The sequence below is a fragment of the Hyla sarda genome, chromosome 9 (assembly GCF_029499605.1).
Source record: "Hyla sarda isolate aHylSar1 chromosome 9, aHylSar1.hap1, whole genome shotgun sequence".
Classification (NCBI taxonomy): Eukaryota; Metazoa; Chordata; class Amphibia; order Anura; family Hylidae; genus Hyla; species Hyla sarda.
The window spans coordinates 39,597,787-39,616,617 of record NC_079197.1 but is presented as its reverse complement, the minus strand read 5'-3'; the positions used below and the strand labels follow the sequence as shown (position 1 = coordinate 39,616,617).

The window sequence follows — 18,831 nt, the reverse complement described above, 5'->3', positions numbered from 1 at the left end:
AACTTCACATCAGGGCTAGCAGGATCAACACTGCGCTCCAAACGACATCCACAGGTGTACAAACAAAAGGTTTATTGGACCGATATGCAACACATTTCAGCTGCCTATGGGCAGTGAAACGCGTTGCATGTTGGTCCAATTAAACTTTTGTTTGTACACCTGTGGTTGTCCTTTGAAGCACCGTATTGATCCTGATAGTCCTGATGTGAAGCTTTGTGCTGTCCATATCCGTGAAATATAATGGCACAGAGGGGCTCTCTTAACTCAGTGGTAGGTATTTTCATGGCAGCCACGGCCTAATGAAGCCCCCAGGTCTGCCATGGATGTTAAATATAGTGTAAAATATACTTTAACATTTAAAAAATTATCCAAGAAGATATCTAAACTAAGCCCAGTTGCAATGCGCATATAACTTCCATCCTATTCAGTGCAAGAGTCTTTCTAGGTAAATTATCACAACCATATAATTACAGCCTTTTAGTTGCATTTGTAATATGTAAAACCCCCAATCACAGATGTACACCCACACTCACATGTATGCACACAGTCATGTTTTTGTAATTTTTTTGTGCCTGTGTACTGCACGTCACTCTAATATGGTCACACTCAGTCCCTCATTCACCGACATTTAACCTTAACGGCATAGGACCTTGGTATAAGGCCTTCAGGAATGAGGCAGCCAATGCAACAGGGGGGATCCTAAGGGTGGGTAATGGGGGTTGAGCAGGGGCTTGTGAGTTCTGTTAACATCACTGTAGTAGCAGCTGACAGTGGTGATAATAATGAATGGGCGACACTATGACTGGAAGAGCCAGAAATAAAGTTGGCCAGTCAATAGCTTATTACTGTAGTATCACATTGGGTTTAACAGGCCTCTGGATCTGCTGTTCTTTAGTGTTGTAACATGGAAGCACACCAAGAAAAAGTTTAGGAATCCCCTGGTCTTCACCCTTGGCCTTTGTGAGTGGGTTTGGAATTCTGGGGCAGGACAATCCAAATTTGCTACCTTAAGGCTAGGTTTCCACACAGGTCTTTTTCTGGTGTTTTTTTTTTGCAGTTTTTGAGCCAAAGCCAGAAATGTATTCAAAAGGAATAGAAAATATAGAGGAAGGACTTATATGTCTCCTTCCTACTGGATCTACTTTTCACTTTGGCCTAAAAACTGTAGTGGCAGTTTTAATAAAAACACCAGAAAAAAAAACTGTGGAAACCTAGACTTAGGTCACCAGTACCATTTGCTGAGCGTGGTACTAAAGGAATAGGCAAGGTGTACATGCAGTACACTTAATAAAGGTTCAGCAGATCAAGGAATAGTCAGGAAATACAAAAATCAGCACCCACTAAATGAAGGAGAGCAAGCTCATGCATGCTAGGTTGCCAAAGCAGAGAAGTGGCGGCATGAAGCCTGTTACCACAGAGGAGTGGAGAGGAGGTAAGTATGTTGCAAACAAAAAATAAGCAACAAAGCAAAGGTGCTGCCTGGTTCTGTTATCCAGGGTGACAGTTTCTTGAAATAAGCAAACTCGCTTACCTGGTGGTCTTGGGCTAGGAGCTCAAACACCTATTTGAGCATGCAGTAAATCGTAGGCTGCCACCGACCTGAACCCGTCCTGTGGAAAGGTCCTTGTGTACAGATGAAACCATAGCCTGGAAGCTAGATGAAGTGGAAAAATGGGTCTAATAGGCTGCACACCGTAGCGGCGTGTAGAAGTAACTGCGGTCCGTGGGTAGCTCCACATACCGTTAAGGCGTTGCCCCATTAGATCCATTTTTCCACTTCACCAAGCTTTCAGATCATCTGTAAACAAAGAGAAAAAAATCTAAGACAAAACTAGTGTAGTTAAAGCACCATAGGGATAAAAAGTTAATAGTTATATATATTCATAATATATAACACAGTATATATTCATACAAATCAAAACAAAGTGCATTATAATAATAACATATGGGGACTATCAGTTATTGTCTGGTAAATGTAGGTGTTTTCTTGCCTGTGGTAAAGAGAATGTCAAGGACAAAAAACGCTTCTAAGTGCCTCTCAGTAGATGAGGTCTGATTTCAAGTTTTTTTTAATAAGGTGATGGTTATTTTGTCTCAAACCTGTAAAACCACATAGGTGCTTTTCGGCTGTAGGTACTCTGTAAAAAATGCAGGCAGCACTTTAGCATAAACCTTAATCCCAGAAAGTTATTTTCCCATTATAAAAATTCATTGCTTATTCTGTTCCTCGGTAAGCTTTGCCACCAGTCAGTCAACATCTTCAAAGTAAGAGATATTGTATATGGAATTCAGCACATGTTTCCTGTACATCAAGATGAGAGAGTACAGAAATATTATTTAGCCCAGGCTTTAGCAGAGCAAAATAAATCCTCGCAATGCTGTAAATTTGTGATAAGGGGCAATTAATATGATTTAAGATACAAAATTGAATATTGTCATAATGATTGAGTAAATAATAAAACTCACATTACAGAAGGCTCGTGGTCTAAAGTAATAGCGCGTGCAGCGATCAGACAGCATGGTACATTAGGGTATACATGCTTCTCTCTATGTACAGATATAGAAAGATAACGTGCAGATTCTTGTAAAACTTTAATTAATCAAGAAGCTCGACTTTTTGGGGATTAAAGATCCTTAGGGCCAGTAGTAATTACTTAGTTAAATATTATCTCTAAATACAGATGTAGCAAAGCGGAGACCGTGGTTATCGCAACACACAAAAGAGAGAGTTCAGTAACAGATTCATATCTGATACATCTGTACGGTAATTGGATAATAGGGTGACCATCTCTATTGAATGCTCAGAAGCAAATGTAGATGTAAATGTAAGTGCCGATTTCTTCTGAGTAACAAAGTAATTGTTCCCAATCATGATATTATCCAGAATAAGAAGAAGAAAAAAGTTTTAACAGGAGATGTGTGAGAAGATACAACGACCCTCTGACAGGATGAGATGGAGAGCCCACTAAGTCTTATGAACAGTAGGGAAGCTTATTGCTATTTTCACCATTACATGATCTGATGCGTAAAGCAAAAGGCCTTTGAAACGTATAATCTGTACCAAATAAAAGTGGCGCTATATATATATTTAAAAGAACTTTAATATCCCACATCATTCCTGTTCCATGTAACGCACACGCATCATCCATCTTTTTCTTGTTTACTAATGCTGACTATATGCACTATTGGGACACATGGGAATCCCACACTCGGAGCCGGCTTAACAATGATCATCCCCCGGTGGCGGTTTTCTATATAACTAGGAGAAAAGCCGTATAGCATGTCAGATGACTTTCTAAGAAGAGCTGCTGCTAACACCAGACTATTTCTGAAAACAACAGACTCTAAGCCACCTGGTTCAATATTTTTCTGCTTATTATGGAGTTTCAGAAGCTGAGCAGAACCTAAATCTGTTGGCTGTAAAAAAAAAAGAGCAATTTATAAAATGTTATTGTGATAGTATGCATATATACAGTACCTAAAGAAATGTAAATGTACTAAAATTAAACGTAATAAAGAGTAGAGTTCAGGAGTAAATGTGGGGCACTTATGGGATGCTTTCCAATAGTTTCGGAGCACGGGGCACACACATCAAATTTTCTTCAGAGGACTTTGCCAACTTTTTACATAAATTACATGTTTCAACTGTTACTGTCGGATGTTTTAGATGTAAGTAAAAAAGGCAATAGGTATGAAAAGCAACCACTTTGGGCCAGAGCAAAATCTAAGCAGACCCTTTCACCCTCCATCACACACCAGCATGTAAGAACTGGACTTAAAGGGGTACTCCGCTGCTCAGTGTTTTGAACAAACTGTTCCGAACGCTGGAGCCGGCGCCGGCAGGAGCTCTTGACTTCATAGCCACGCCCCTCGTGACATCATGACCTGCCCCCTCAATAGACTTGCATTGAAGGGGTGGGGCTATGACATCACTAGCTCCCGGCGCCGGCTCCAGTTCGCAACAGTTTGTTCCAAACGCTGAGCAGCGGAGTACCCCTTTAAGTCCAGTAAAACTGACCCCATGTTGACTAGCAGCTGGCCTATGATGGGAAGAATGGTTGAGCCGGCAGCTCAGGTTCATGAGTCTACAGTTCAGGTCATACACTGGAGAGGTAGTAAGGTACAGAGGATCAGCTAGACGCAGAATTGATGTGCACGGCAAAGGTTATGCACAGGACACTGCAACAGAACATCGTTACATAACACTGGACAAGCTAAGAATCTTTGTTCAGACTGAGTGGATCGCCTTAGGGTCTATTCACATGTACAGTATCCTGCTTAGATTGGATTCGCAGGATTTGTAACTGCAGATTAGAGGCTGTGCTCAGTCATTCAGTTTACATTGAAATCTGCAGCAGAAAATCGTGTGCATCAAATCTGCACAGGATACTGTACGTGTGAACGTACCCTTAAAGGACAAGTCTCACAGTAAACAATTGTTCAACTTTTAGTGCAGAAGGTAAAGTTATATAGGTTTGTAAATCACTTCCATTACCAATGCTGCTTAGAAACCAGCTTTATCTGCATTCTTCTGTCTGACAGGAAATTCAGCTGTTCCAGGTTTTCATGACTTTCGACCCCCTATTCATGCTGTTATCAGCAGCATCCAGGGGCCGTGACGTGACAATTACCCAGAAAACCCCTGTGCTGCAGAGAGCTCCCTGAGCTCGGCCTTAGCCCCTCCCATCTGATGAATATTCACACTGTCCTCCCTCTGTTCTGCAGTGATTGGCTGAGCAGCACTGCCTATATGCCGGCTGATTCAGATCATAGTTCTCTCCCCTCTCCTTGCTAATGTTTTTACACTGATAACGGAGGAGAGGGGGGAGGGGAGGGAGCTGCCAGCGTAGACCTGTCACACTGAGAATGGAGGGGAGGGAGAGTAGAGTTGTCACACTGAGCACTGGGGAGAGAGGAGTGCAGTGCAGAGGAGGGGGGAGGTGATTGTGCCACTGTAAAGCTGTTTCATTGAGAGGAGGAGGGGGAGGGAGTGATTTTACAGTGTAAAACTGCAGCTTCAACTCCAGGGTCCCTCTCTCTGAGCACTGAGATTACATTTTGTTTCTTCTTGGCCACCCTGCTGTATAGGGCTATGATTGGAGCTCAGTGTTATGTGACCACCCTGCTGTATAGGGCTATGATTGGAGCTCAGTGTTATGTGACCACCCTGCTGTATAGGGCTATGATTGGAGCTCAGTGTTATGTGTCCACCCTGCTGTATAGGGCTATGATTGGAGCTCAGTGTTATGTGGCCACCCTGCTATATAGGGCTATGATTGGAGCTCAGTGTTATGTGGGAGTGAGCTAGCAGAGCTGTGGGAGTGACTAACATAAGTTAGGGGAGGTAACAAGTTCTCTGCTCAGGCAGCTGAGAGCAGGAAATGTGAGCAGTGCATGCAGGGAAATGTAGTCTTTGAGATCACAGGCATAGCCACCATAACCAGGAAGTAACTGGAATTTATGAGCTGAATAGCCGGTGAATGGGGGCCGGAAAAAAAATCACAAACATGTCAGAGAGGTGGTAGGTGAATATACTATGGAATGGCTAGTTTTTTTTTTTTTCTTTGCTGCATGGGATATCTTCTTTAAGTCAGTGTTTCCCAACCAGGGTGCCTCTAGATGTTGCAAAACTACAACTCCCAGCCAAAGGCTGTCCAGGCATTCTGGGAGTTGTAGTTTTGCAACACCTGGAGGCACCCTGGTTAGGAAACACTGCCTTAAAGGGGTACTCCGGTGGAAAACTTTTTTTTTTTTTTTTTAAATCAACTGGTGCCAGAAAGTTAAACAGATTTGTAAAATAAGCAAAAAAGGAGAGGAGGGAGAGCACTCATAGGAGCAGCATCACCTTAACATATGTATGAAGCGGTCCTCAGCGACCTCTGACAATGTCTCCTGCAGGGTGCACGTATAACAGTATACAATATATTACAAGTATACAATTTGAACGCAAAAAGAAGCACATACGTGCACTCACCGTAAAGCAGAGACAATCGAGCCTGGAGGTCCGGTGACTGTGACGGGATGCCGGGTCTCAGCGTCGGCGCTGGTGTATGGCGCTCAGAGGCCTCTGAGTGCCATACACCAGCGCTGACGCCAAGATCCGGCATCCCGTTACAGCCACCGGACCTCCAGGCTCGATTGTCCCTGCTTTGTGGTGAGTGCACGTATGTGCTTCTTTTTGCATTCAGATTTGTAAAATACTTCTATTAAAAAAAATCTTAATCCTTCCAGTACATATTAGCTGATGAATACTGCAGAAGAAATTATTTTCTTTTTGGAACACAGAGCTCTCTGCTGAATCACGAGCACAGTGCTCTCTGCTGACATGTCTGTCCATTTTAGGAACTGTCCAGAGTAGGAGAAAATCCCCATAGCAAACATATGCTGCTCTGGTCAGTTCCTAAAATGGACAGAGATGTCAGCAGAGAGCACTGTGCTCGTGATGTCAGCAGAGAGCTCTGTGTTCCAAAAAGAAAATATTTTTTTCTGTAGTACTCAGCAGCTAATAAGTACTGGAAGGATTAAGATTTTTTAATAGAAGTGATTTACAAATCTGTTTAACTTTCTGGCACAATAGGTGTAAGGCAGAACTGGAGTAAAAGTCCTGACTCTTTAAACAACAGTGCACACACATGTGCAACACCGCTCAGACAGGAAATTTTGGTAATTCCTGTGATGCTGCCCTCCATCCATGCGGGCTCCCTTTTTCCCCTTCTCACTTTCCCCACAGTGTGGAGGGGGGTGACGAGCCACTTCTACAGCCCCATCCTCGCTGTCATTGCCATAGCAGCATACCCGGAGATATGGCCTGAGCAGGGGAAGGCACTGCACATCTAGGGAGAGGCAGTTCCCTGTAGTCCTAGTCCATCCCCCAGTACTACTTCCCTTCCCAGAGCCCTCCACAGCCAATCTCTAAAGAAAGGGGGCAAGAACAGGAGGAAAGATGAGATGCATCGCCTGTGCTCCTGGTAGCAGCCTTTGTCCCTTCTTGTGCTGTCCCAAGCCAAGGTGCTTGTTTGGCTGCCAGTACAACCACCAGAAGCACCACCCGGGGGCTATGGGGATGATCTCCCTGAGGACTCCCAGAATGAATTCCTTGAATATGGAGATGCATTGTACCTTGTACTCAGGGCCAGTTTTAGACAAAGTTTGGCCCTGGGCATAACTAAAAGTGGGGCCCCAAATGCTAAAATATTGTAACAACAATACGGTCCCATTCAGCCAATTCAGGTAGAGTGGCATGCTAGGAACGTTGCTATTGTCCTAAACTATCAGGGACACACGCCACAAGAAATATGTCCCCTCTGAAAACACACAAAATATTTATATGCATAGTTATCAAATAATAATACTACAGTGTTTAGCCCTTCTTCAGGCAAGCTGCAGAGCCAGACAGAAGGCCAGTGGCAGCTGCCAAACATATTTAGTGTATGTTCACACAGTGGAATGTCTGTGCGGAATTCTGCAGGAATATTCTGGATGAACATTCGGCTGCAGCAGATTGCTATTGAGTTTAATGGAATTCTGCTGCACTGTTCACATGGTAGAATTTCCACGACAAAAACATGTTCCTGCCATGGAAATCCTGATTCCAGAGTCCACAAAAAGAACAGACGTGTCTATTCTTTTTGTGGATTTAGGTTGGAAATGCATTGCCGTCTATTTCCGAGCGGTCCTACGGATTATTCAAATGTGCGAAAAGTCCACACGTGTTTTCCAGGTGGCCATTCCGGACATTTTACATTGTGTTAACATAGCCTTACACCCACAGCTATCCCTGCGTGCCCCCTCCACAGAAGATTACTGGCCTTGAGGGTATGGAGTGATGTTCAACAGGTGTGGGGTGTGTAGTTACTACATGTCCCGTTTCTTTAAAGCGGTACTCCGCTGCTCAGCGTTTGGAAAAAACTTTTCCGAACACAGAAGCCTATGCCGGGGGCTTGTGATATCATAGCCCCGCCACCTCATGATGTCACACCCCTTCCCCTCAATGCAAGTCTATGGGAGGGGCGTGACAGCTGTGATGTCACGAGCTCCCGGCGCCAGCTCCAGCGTTCGGAACAGTTTCTTCCAAACGCTGAGTATTCTGTACACCTGCCCACACACATAACGTCCCACAAATTCCACACACATTCGCACACCACAGACCTGGCCTCTATACGTTATTTCCCAGGTGACTAAGCTCACCCGGGGCTGGCGTCATGCTGTGTCCACTGCGCACACACAACTTCTTGCTGTCTCCTCTATCCGCCATCATCTAGTACTAGTGTACCAGAATGTTATGTGACATTGTACAACGGCCGCTGACTGGATATAAATATATATACCTCTGCTATTATCAGTAATCAGCTACAGCAAGGTGCACTCCCAAATGTTGCAGGCTGCTGTTGATGCACTCTGCCCAACCCATGTGAGTCAGGGAAGCTGCAGGGGGCCCTCTGGTGGATGGCCAGACAGCAGTGCAGTCACATTGAGTGCAGCTAGACAGCAGGGCAGTCACTGAGTGCAGCTAGACAGCAGGATGGTCACAGTGAGTGCAGCCACACAGAAGTGCAGTCACAGTGAGTGCAGCCACACAACAGGATGGTCACAGTGAGTGCAGCCACACAGCAGTGCCGTCACAGTGAGTGCAGCCAGACAGCATTGCGGTCACAGTGAGTGCAGCCACACAGCACGGCAGTCACAGTGAGTGAAGCCACAATAAGTGGAGCCTATTTTAATTTTGCCCCCCACCTACTGCCAAGTTGTGTGGCCCGATATAGTGTATAATCTGTATAAACTTTGTATAGAATAAGAAAATTAGATGGTTATCTTTACCAAGTGCCAATTTTATCATGTGACAATTTTACATAACACTAGAGCATATGTTGATACTATATACAAAAGGTAATAATGATAAACTGGCTTTGTTGTAGTTATATAGTACCTACTTTTGCTTTGTATATATCCAATATGGGCCATCAGACAGTCCTAGCACATCTTTATGTAGTAATGAAAAAAATAAGTTTCAGCATATTCATAGAAATAAATGATACAGTCAGCCAGATGCTGCAGTTATAAAGTAGGTTAGCTGAGGTATATGAATTTCTTAGACCACTTTGAACATTTTGGCAATGTGATTATTTTTCCTACTATATTGGACATATTACTGCATTTTATAAATAATGTACTTACATTTCTGTTAAAAATAAAACTTTTAATGTAGAGGACGTGCTGGCTCATATCCGTAGATTTAATAGTGCCAGGTGTCTTGTAATATAAAAGCATGATAATGGATACAGTACAAACAAAGCTATTGCCAGAACTTGTCCATGTTTACAGTCTTAAAAGTACTTTCATACTTTTTATAAAGAATGGATGTCCTCATAGACTATGGGTGATAGAGTCCACCGTATGGCATCTGTCACAGGCATCTGTCATTTATACCCTAATATGGCATATTTTTTAATAGATTAATCATAAAAAGCAATGCCATCTATCATTCATATACTTTTTATGGCCTCTGTTTGATGGATACTTTATTTTTTTAATTATTTTTTTAACATGATCTTGTATATAGATCATTGTGGACTACTGCCCTATGAAATCACGAGCCTCCGCTCTGCATTGCTAGTCATTCGGCACCAGATGTATGTGGTGCCACAGCCTAGATCGCGGGGATCCCCAGCAGAGGATAAGATGTCTAGGACCGGAGTACCCCTTTAAAGCGCTATTCTCATTATCAAATGTTATCTCCAATCCACAGCCTAGAGGATAACTAGCAGATTGGTGGGGTCCCACTACTGGCCCAAGTACGGAGGACAAATGTCAGTACTCCATACATTCTCTATGAGGCTTCCTTACATTGCCAAGCTCAGCATGAATCAATATCTTCACAATAACATGTAGCAAAGAGTTCCACAGTCCAGTGTTCTTACAGTGAAGAATCAGTCAACAAACAAACCAGGAATAGTCTGATCCTACAGTCATACTGCTTTCTATCTGACCCCCTACTACTTTCTTGCCTACTGAATATATCTTAGTAAGAATAATGGGATCTGAAAGTTTACTGGACGGTCCTATCTGTCTATCATCGCTTTCTCCTCCACCTGGTTACAACCTACTATGCATACACTGCTCAAAACAATAAAGGGAACACTTAAACAACACAATGTAACTCCAAGTCAATCACACTTCTGTGAAATAACACTGTCCACTCATTGACAATCAATTTCACATGCTGTTGTGCAAATGGAACAGACAACAGGTGGAAATTCTAGACAATTAGCAAGACACCCCCAATAAAGGAGTGGTTCTGCAGGTGGTGACCACAGACCACTTCTCAGTTCCTATGTTTCCTGGCTGGTGTTTTGGTCACTTGTAAATGCTGGCGGTGCTTTCTCAAGTGGTAGCTTGAGACGGAGTCTACAACCCATACAAGTGGCTCAGGTAGTGCAGCTCATCCAGGAGGGCACATCAATGTGAGCTGTTGCAAGAAGGTTTGCTGTGTCTGTCAGTGTAGTGTCCAGAGCATGGAGGCGCTACCAGGAGACAGGCCAGTACATCAGGAGAGGTGGAGGAGGCTGTAGGAGGGCAACAACCGAGCAACAGGACGCCTTTGTGCAAGGAGGAGCAGGAGGAGCACTGCCAAAGCCCTACAAAATGACCTCCAGCAGGCCACAAATGTGCATGTGTCCACTCAAATGGTCAGAAACAGACTCCATGAGCATGGCATGAGGGCCTAACATCCACAGGTGGGGGTTGTGCTTACAGCCGAACACCGTGCAGGACGTTTGGCATTTTCCAGAGAACACCAAAATTGGCAAATTGGCCACTGGTACCCTGTGCTCTTCACAGATTAAAACAGGTTCACACTGAGCACATTTGACAGACATGACAGTGTCTGACATGAGTCTGGGGACTCCGTGGAGAACATTCTGCTGCCTGCAACATCCTCCAGCTTGACCGATTTGGCGGTGGGTCAGTAAGGGTATGGGGTGGCATTTCTTTGGGGGCCACACAGCCCTCCATGTGCTTGCCAGAGGTAGCTTGACTGCCATTAGGTACCGAGATGAGTTCCTCAGACCTCTTGTGAGACTATATGCTGTTGTGGTGGGCCTTGGGTTCCTCCTAATGCAAGACAATGCTAGACCGCATGTGGCTGGAGTGTGTCAGCAGTTCCTGCAAGAGGAAGGCATTGATGCTATGGACTGGCCCGCCCATTCCCCAGACCTGAATCTGATTGAGCACATCTAGGACATCATGTCTCGCTTCATTCACCAACGTCACGTTGCACCACAGACTGTCCAGGAGTTGCTGGATGCTTTAGTCCAGTTCTGGGAGGACATCCCTCAGGAGACCATCCACCACCTCATCAGGAGTATGCCCATGCATTGTAGGGAGGTCATACGGGCACGTGGAGGCCACACACACTACTAAGCCTCATTTTGACTTGTTTTAAGGACATTACATCAAAGTTGGATCAGCCTGTAGTTTGGTTTTCCACTTTGAGTTTGAGTGTGACTCCATATCCAGACCTCCATGGGTTGATAAATTTGATTTCCATTGATAATTTTTGTGTGATTTTGTTGTCAGCACATTCAACAATGTAAAGACGAAAGTATTCCATATGATTCATTCATTCATTCAGATCTAGGATGTGTTATCTTAGTGTTCCCTTTATTTTTTTTTTCAGCAGTGTACTTTACATGCAATACCTGACAGTGACTGGCAGTCACTAATAAACTCTCTTTCTGACTCTCTCCTTAGATTCACCCTTACCTACCGTCACATACTGTTTTGCCTATGCTTCCCCCTTCTGTTCTCCTTTCCACCCTACTGTTTTAGGATTATTCTGTTGTTCTAACTCCAGTCAGATATCCTATAACTGCAATGTAGTTATAAGCTTATTGTGAAATCTTGCTATCTACATGCTACAAGTTTGTCACCCTGTCTGGATGTATACTATTGTCACCAATGTCTGTTTCTGAGTTTTTGAAACATTATTCTGTAAAAAAAAACACCCAAATAATTAAGGGATTGATGGAAGACACAATTAATTTGTTATCTGTTACTATGGAGACATGAACACAGAATGATAGAAAACTTCTCAAAAAACATTTGCAAAGTTTTACTCTTCCTTCTCAGACCTGTTATCACTATCGTGGAAAAGAGGAGGGGTCTTAAATTGGGGAGATGGATGTTTGGGAAATATTTTCAAATGATTTTAACGACCCCCACAAGAGAAGTATTTTCCTTATTCATTTCATTTACTATTGCTACAAATCTATGGAAAGAATTTCCTGGGCTGTCATTTGTTTGTTATGATATCTCTACATCCTATTTCTTACTTGAGCCTCCTGGTCGTAAGGTCATGTCCATACCACATGCAGATCTATATTTTATGTATCAAAATGGCATATGACCAGCTAAAAAAAAAATGGGTGACATGAGATAAAACAAAAAATAAAGTGGGGTACAATTAAAAATAAAATAAAAATCGCACAAATATGTGGGGCAGTTATTTTTGCTGAGTTCACCATACGGTAAGGCCTTACCTGGCCTTACCGTATGGTGAACTCACCTGCTGCTGAATTACACTTGAAGCAGAGTCCCATTTTTTTCAATGGGATACTACTGCTCTGTTCAGACTGCGGAATCGCTACAGGGAAATTCTGCTGGGGAAAGTAAGTCTGCACAAAGAATGAACGTGTTCATTTTATGAATGGAATTCCACCGGGATTGCCGTCTGTGGAGGCAACAATGTCAACAGGGCCCTATCTTATGCAGCACCCGCTGTAGCAGAACTCCACTGTCTAAATTCTGCAGTATGGATGAGTATGTTTTACTACTTTTAGTGAATAAAAAAACATATATAGCTTTTTTTAATTTTTTCACCCACAAAGTTGAGTGATGGCTCATTTTTTGCTCCAATATTTTTTTTCTGATTTTTAGTACCATTATAGAGTAGATACAACTTTTCAATTGCTTTTTATTCCATAGTTTTTTCTGGTGTGGGATGTGATCAAAAATCAGCAACTCTGGCATTTTTTTCCCCATTAATAGCATTCACCAATAACTTCATAGTTCAAAACAATTCTGCACACATTAATACCAGATATGTTATTTTTTGGCACTCTACTAGGATAGCCTGCTTATTACAGGCTGTACTTGCAAATATGTCACCACTGCCACAAAGGCCTCAGTTGCTATGACAACCAATTGACACCTAGCGATAGCATCAGACAAGACACGATAACTGTGAAATAATTGACTAAATGCTGCATTCGCTATTGATCACAGCATGTTGACAGCTCTATGGCCAGCATCGGACTGACATCCAATACCGGTCATTGATAATGTGTATAGGGCGGCTCAGCCCCCCAGTGTATTGCTTATCAACATTCATTATGGTTTTCCAGTGTATCAGTAAAAAATGTGGGCTCTTCAAGATTTTTGATAATTCGTCCTGAAAAAAAGAAATTTTGTTGGCAGCCAACCTATTTTACAACAACCTTTTTTCAGAATTTAGGTTGTTTAGCCAACATAATGGCTACAGAAAATAGTCAATACCCTTTCTGTTTGCTAGCAAAGGCTACATCAGATATTTTGTCTATGGGAGCTCTTGAGATTACATATATTTATTAAAATGTTCTCCAAATCAGGTAACCTTGGGTATGCAGAGATATGTGTATAGTGCTGTTTGTTACATTAACAATGGGACTTGTACAGACGGAGCAAATTTATTATGACCTTATGACATGTTCTCTTCTAATTTCATATTTATTTTTAATATTTTATGTTGTTTTTTTCTGCTCAATACCTGTTTATAATGCATATGCAGTACATGTGACTTGTCTTTATTGTAACAGCAGATTTACTGTTCTCTCATTAAAGTGTACCTGTTGTTAGCAAAAACTTTTATATAATGTAGATAATACCAATTTATGTATATTTGTAATACACATTGGTTTAAAAAGGTGTATATTGTTGTCCCTGCAGCTTTTGCCTGTGTGTCTCTGTGGGGAGACTAAATACAGGAATTGAGGGCAGGACAAGTAGGGCTCTGTGCAGGCTCCTGGCTTGTCAAGCATCCTGATGTGTGAGCCAGGAGCATGTCGCAGAGCCTCACTGCACAGAGCCCTGCTTGTCCTCAGTGTACAGAGCCCTGCTTGTCCTCAGTGTACAGAGCCCTGCTTGTCCTCAGTGTACAGAGCCCTGCTTGTCCTCAGTTTACAAAGCCCTTCTTGTCTTCAGTGCACATAGCCCTGCTTTTCCTTAGTGTACATATCCCTGCTTGTCCTCAGTGTACAGAGCCCTGCTTGTCCTCAGTGCACAGAGCCCTGCCTGTCCTAAGTGTATAGAGCCCTGCTTGTCCTCAGTGTACAGAGCCCTGCTTGTCCTCAGTGTACAGAGCCCTGCTTCTCCTCAGTGCACAGGGCCCTGCTTGTTCTCAGTGTACAGAGCCCTGCTTATCCCTAGTGTACAGAGCCCCGCTTGTCCTCAGTGTACAGAGCCCTGCTTGTCCTCAGTGTACAGAGCCCTGCTTGTCCTCAGTGTACAGAGCCCTGCTTGTCCTCAGTGTACAGAGCCCTGCTTGTCCTCAGTGCACAGGGCCCTTCTTGTCCTCAGTGCACAGAACCCTGCTTGTGCTCAGTGCACAGAGCTCTTCTTGTCCTCAGTTTGCAAAGCGCTGCTTGTCCTCAGTGTACAGATCCCTGTTTGTCCTCAGTGTACAGAGCCCTGCTTGTCCTCAGTTTACAAAGCCCTGCTTGTCCTCAGTGTACATAGCCCTGCTTGTCCTCAGTGTACAGATCCCTGCTTGTCCTCAGTGTACAGAGCCCTGATTGTCTTCAGTGCACAGGGCTCTGCTTGTCCTCAGTGTATAGAGCCCTGCTTGTCCTCAGTGTACAGAGCCCTGCTTGTCCTCAGTGTGTAGAGCTCTGCTTGTCCTCAGTATACAGAGCCCTGCTTGTCCTCAGTGTACAGAGCCCTGCTTGTCCTCAGTGTACAGAGCCCTGCTTGTCCTCAGTGTACAGAGCCCTGCTTGTCCTCAGTGCACAGGGCCCTTCTTGTCCTCAGTGCACAGAACCCTGCTTGTGCTCAGTGCACAGAGCTCTTCTTGTCCTCAGTTTGCAAAGCACTGATTGTCCTCAGTGTACAGATCCCTGTTTGTCCTCAGTGTACAGAGCCCTGCTTGTTCTCAGTGTACAGAGCTCTGCTTGTCCTTAGTGCACAGAGCCCTGCTTGTCCTCAGTTTACAAAGCCCTGCTTGTCCTCAGTGTACATAGCCCTGCTTGTCCTCAGTGTACAGATCCCTGCTTGTCCTCAGTGTACAGAGCCCTGCTTGTCCTCAGTGCACAGGGCTCTGCTTGTCCTCAGTGTATAGAGCCCTGCTTGTCCTCAGTGTACAGAGCCCTGCTTGTCCTCAGTGTGTAGAGCTCTGCTTGTCCTCAGTGTATAGAGTCCTGCTTGCCCTCAGTGTACAGATCCCTGCTTGTCCTCAGTGTACAGATCCCTGCTTGTCCTCTGTGTACAGAGCCCGGCTTGTCATCAGTGTACAGAGCCCTGCTTGTCCTCAGTGTACAGAGACCTGTTTGTCCTCAGTGTACAGAGCCCTGCTTGTCCTCAGTGTACAGAGCCCTGCTTGTCCTCAGTGTACAGAGACCTGTTGGTCCTCAGTGTACAGAGCCCTGCTTGTCCTCAGTGTACAGATCCCGGCTTGTCCTCAGTGTACAGAGCCCTTCTTGTCCTCAGTGCACAGGGCTCTGCTTGTCCTCAGTGTATAGAGCCCTGCTTGTCCTCAGTGTACAGAGCCCTGCTTGTCCTCAGTGTGTAGAGCTCTGCTTGTCCTCAGTGTATAGAGTCCTGCTTGTCCTCAGTGTACAGATCCCTGCTTGTCCTCTGTGTACAGAGCCCTGCTTGTCATCAGTGTACAGAGCCCTGCTTGTCCTCAGTGTACAGAGCCCTGCTTGTCCACCCTCACTTCCTGTATTTGGTCTCCTCACAGAGACATACAGGCAATTGCTGCAGGGACAAAAAATATACAAGTTTTTAACTGATGTATATTACAAATATAGATATATATATATATATATATATATATATATATATTGCAATTATTATAGATACATATGTAATGGGAATCATTCTACAATTATTATAGCTACATATGTAATGGGAATCATTCTGCAATTATTATAGATACATGTGCAATGGGAATCATTCTGCAATGATTATAGATACATGTTCAATGGGAATCATTCTGCAATGATTATAGATACATATGCAATGGGGCTCACTCTGCTACTGACTTTACAATTTTTGCATCAATCTTTTTATTTGTCATTGTGACAGACACTGACATTCTGGTTTTCACAAATAAAGCAGGTACAATAGTCCTTTATTGCCATAGTCTCCATGTATGACAGAAGAAAGCCCCAAGGCAAGGCCTCAGCAAGTAGCAGAATCAGCAGGGACTTATGGGTCCTTTTATACGGGAAGATCTGTGCCCGATACAAGCACCAACCTAGTAAATTGGTGTACTTTCAGAGAACCAATTGCATGGCTAATTATTGTTTGGTCACTGGATCATTCGTGTAGCCCTATACTTCCATTATTGTTGGCAGCACATCTCCTGTTTACTGTGTGGCCAATGAGACATGGTTTTTAAGCCTGCATACAATGTGTGATCAGCCAAGGAACGAGTGCTTGCTCATTTGTCAGCTGTCCTCTGAGCCTATTACGCAGGGTAATATCAGCCTATGCGGCCAATAATTGACCCATGTAATAGAGCCTCAAGGCAACTCCACTACACTGATAAAGTCAGATTAGCCTGGAAGCCGATCATTATAGCAGAAATGACTGAACATTAGTGCTGCAACCTTCAATTTACTTTATGTTGCGTATTCAAATCAATGATAAGCTGCCGATGAAGAACTTACCTCCTATATCAGCATCTAAAATGTTACTTTTATTTACTATTAAGCATAACTCAGTTCCTATTTGCATTTTTGGTGCAATTGCTTCTCAATCCCAAACTACTAGCACAGGTTAACCGTGCCTCCTTGAAGTCATGTTACTATCTGTACATGGTTCACTTTATACTCTGACCCATTCAGGGTCCATTCGGTGCCAAACAACAAAGCCAAATGGATCCTTTGCACAATTGACAGCGTTGGGTTCTGACAATTCCCATTGACTTGAATTGGGTCCATCGGGGATCCGTTACTTTAGGGGAGTTGAGTAGAGAAAAACTATGCTCAACTCCTTTCCTTTTGTGATGGAGCTTTCATTAGCAAAGCTCAATGGTAATGTGAACGTAGCCGTACATAGCCACTTTCTTTGCCTTTGACCATGTCAGAAGATATATACACAGATATTTCTGTTTATATTGCTTTGGTTAGCTATTGTTATCATTTGAGTAAAAAATGGTATATTGAACACATCTTTACATCTAAGGCAATAGCATGATGGATTTGGAAAAGAATCATAAGCAGAAATCAGAGAAATAGACATACACTTACTGGTTGCATTATTAGGTACACCTTGCTAGTACTGTTTGGACTCTGGCATCACGCAGTTGCTGCAGATTTGTCGGATGCACATCCATAGTTCAATTCTCCCATTCTACCACCTCCCAATGGTGCTCTATTGGATTGATATCTGGTGACTCTGGAGGCCATCGGAGTTTAGTGAATTCATTGATCAAGAAACTAGTTTGAGATGATGTGATCTTTGTGACATGGCGCATCATGCTGTTGAAAATAGTCATCAGGAGACATGAACACTGTGGTCATAAAGAGATGGAAATGGTCAGCAACAATATTCAGGTAGGCTGTCACATTTAAACATGTTTAGATGGTACTAAGAGATCTAAAGTGTGCCAAGAAAATTTCCCCACACCATAACACCACCACCACCAGTCCAAACCATTAATACAAGGCAGGATGGATCTATGTTTTCATGTTCTTTAGCTTACCTGGTCTGGGTGGTCAGACGGGGTTACATAGGGGAATATGGGAGTGTTCTGGCGACTGCAAATTGCCATGAAAATAAATGCTGATTCAACAGAAAGGTGCAAGACTCTAGAGCAATAAAGCAGGGAAATTGTCCTAGTGTTAATTCTGTAGTGGGATCCTACCCTAAACCTAGGTGAAGAACAGAGGTTTTGAGGTTGTGAAAGACCTTGTCAGTTTCATAATCATACACCATGGCAAGACAGAGAACAGCCACAAGACACGAGGCAGTTATGCTGCATCAGACTAAGATTTAAAAGCAGACTGGGGTATCAAGATGTGCTGTTCAATCTTTTTTAAACAAGCACACAGAAACAGGCAATGTTGAGGACCACTGATGCAGTGGACGGCCAAGGAAACTTTTGTCCACGGAAAATTATGCTTACTTCCCATGAAAATTAGAAGATGTCCAGCAGTGCCAGGAACTCAGAACTGGCAGAAACCAGTGGGACCCAAGTACACTAATCTACTGCCTGGAGAAATCTGGCCATAAGTGGTCTTAACAGAAGAATGTCAGCCATAAAGGCAAACCTTTGGCATTGAAACAAGCCCAAGTGACTTAACTATGCACAAAAACATGGGAACTGGGGTGCAGAAAAGCGGTAGCAGGTGCTCTGAACTGAGTCATAATATGAAATATTTGGCTGCAGCAAAAGGCAATGGGGGAGATTTATCAAAACCTGTCCAGAGGAAAAGTTGCCCAGTTGCCCATAGCAACCAATCAGATCACTTCTTTCATTTTTAACAAGGCCTCTGCAACATGAAAGAAGCAATCGGATTGGTTGCTATGGGCAACTGGGCAACTTTTTCTTTGCACAGGTTTTGATAAATCTCC

At 43.5% G+C, this 18,831-nt stretch overlaps 1 protein-coding gene across 4 annotated transcripts in view; it reads left to right on the top strand.

Moving 5' to 3' along the window:
- Nucleotides 1-18,831, top strand: part of ASTN2 (astrotactin 2) — a 759,531-nt gene that overhangs the window by 421,560 nt on the left and 319,140 nt on the right. Inside the window, exon 1 of one of the 4 annotated variants that reach the window (XM_056539748.1) lies at nt 2,961-2,981. The exons of the other annotated variants lie outside the window; for them this stretch is intronic. The gene's annotated coding sequence lies outside the window, so the exon portion shown is untranslated. Of the gene's footprint in view, nt 1-2,960; nt 2,982-18,831 lie in introns of those variants that run through there. 4 annotated transcript variants of the gene reach the window in all.